General features: G+C 51.2%; 1 non-coding gene across 1 annotated transcript; it reads right to left on the reverse strand.

Moving 5' to 3' along the window:
* Positions 1-1,063: 1,063 nt before the first annotated feature.
* Positions 1,064-1,173, reverse strand: LOC114806979. Its single transcript, XR_003755032.1, has one exon. It is a non-coding gene; the product is annotated as a U6 spliceosomal RNA (small nuclear RNA).
* Between the last annotated feature and the right edge of the window lie 868 nt (positions 1,174-2,041).

Consider the following 2,041-nt stretch of genomic DNA (forward strand, 5'->3'; position numbering starts at 1 on the left):
ATGGGGATTAAAACTGTGAGCCCCACGTGGGACAACCTGCTTACCTTGTATCCCCCAGCGCTTAGAACAGTGCTTGGCACATAGTAAGCGCTTAACAAATACCACCATTAATTACTTGGGAGAGAAAAACCGCCGTGTGCAGAGCACTGTACCCAGAGCTCTGCAAAGGGCAATGAGTAATGAGGCATGATCCCTGCCCTCAAGGAGCTTCCGACCTAGAGGGGAGTGGCAAGGTAGTGCCAGGCCTCAAGTGCTCCCCGCCAGCCAAGACCCTCAGCTAGACACCCTCCCTGTCCCCAGGAGTCACCTTGGGCCACCATGTGACCACCTACTGGGCCCATTTCCCCGCTGGACAAAATCCACTAAATAATGGCGATGGTCAGAAAGCTGCGGAAGGTGGAGGACAAACGGGGCCGTGGCCGGCGGCTTCATGCCCCAAGGGACCACCTTTCCCTCCCGTTGGCCAGCTGGTCGGCTCCGGGTCCCTGCCGGCCACCCCGCTGATCGGGGACTGTCACTGACTCCTGGCTGAGGAGGAGAAGGGTGCTGTTCGGAGAGGTGATTTGACACCTCCCATACACTCATCCTCCTCCTGGCCACCACCAGGGCCCCCAAGGGAGAGGTGGCCACGGCACGATCCCAGAAATGCTCATGGAGCGGAAGGTAGCCTCGCCGGGTGAGTGGTCCCGGCAGGGCGCTGGGGAAAGCAGCTGGAAGTCTTTATGAAGCACTTACTACATGCCAGACACCGTACTAAGCAATGCGATAGTTAGAAGATAATCAAGTCAGGCTCACAGTCCCAATCCCCATTTTACAGATGAGGTAACTGAGGCATTGAGAACTTCATTCAATTCAATATGTATTGAGTGCTGACTGTGTGCAGAGCACTGTACTAAACGCTTGGGAGAGTACGATACAAAAATAAACAGACACATCCCCTGCCTACGGCAAGCTTACAGTCGGGGTCGGGGGGGGGGGTGGGGGAGACAGAGACATTAATATAAACAAATAAATTATAGATATTTACATATGGGTGAGGGAGAAGAAAGGGAGCAAGTCAGGGAAAACTGTGGAATGTTTCATGAATTCGCGTGTCACCTTTGTGCAGGGATCCTGCTAATCTTCTCTCTATTGTTCCAATTTTAGTATATATGCTGACTTGTCCAAGGTCACGCAGCAGTCAAATGGCGGAGCCAGGATTAGAACCCAGGTCTTCTGACTCCCTAGGCCGAGCTCACCGCACCAGGCTATGCTTCATCTTTCATCTACCCTATTTATTTCGTTAAGGAGCTGTACATCACCTTGATTCTATTTCTTTGCTATTGTTTTAATGAGATGTTCACCCCCTCGATTCTATTTATTGCTATCGTTCTTATCTGTCCGTCTCCCCCGATTAGACCGTAAGCCGTCAGAGGGCAGGGACTGTCTCTGTTACCGAGTTGGACATTCCAAGCGCTTAGTACAGTGCTCTGCACATAGTAAGCGCTCAATAAATACTATCGAATGAATCTTTCAGCTTCTTTTTATCTACTTTAGGGGGACCTTGCCCCCTTCTTTTGCTGTGGGACCACTGCCTTCCCCTCCCAGATCCCTGCCAGTGAAGGAGCTACCGCAGAGCCTTGGAACTCAGTGAGGCAGACTCGGCCACTCAGTCGGTTGTATTTATTGAGTGCTTACTGTGGGCAGACCGCTGTACTGAGCACTGGGGAGAGTAAAATACAACAATAAACAGACACACTCCCTGCTGACAATGAGCTCGCAGTCTAGAGGGGAAGGCAGACATGAATATAAATAAGTCACAGATAAATACAGCTATATCTATTTGTACATATGCAGAGGGAGCCCTGGCCTTTGCAAAGGTGCCCTGTATTGTATCAGTCCCGAACAGGGAACAGAAGCTGAAATCCCGACTGTCGACAATAAAGTCGGATAATCACTCTCCCGGTCCTCAAAGCTTTATTGAAGGCCCACCTCCTCCAAGAGGCCTTCCCTGACTAAGCCCTCCTTTCCTCTTCTCCCACTCCCTTCTGTGTCACCCTGA

The sequence above is a fragment of the Ornithorhynchus anatinus genome, chromosome X1, assembly GCF_004115215.2.
Source record: "Ornithorhynchus anatinus isolate Pmale09 chromosome X1, mOrnAna1.pri.v4, whole genome shotgun sequence".
Taxonomy (NCBI): Eukaryota; Metazoa; Chordata; class Mammalia; order Monotremata; family Ornithorhynchidae; genus Ornithorhynchus; species Ornithorhynchus anatinus.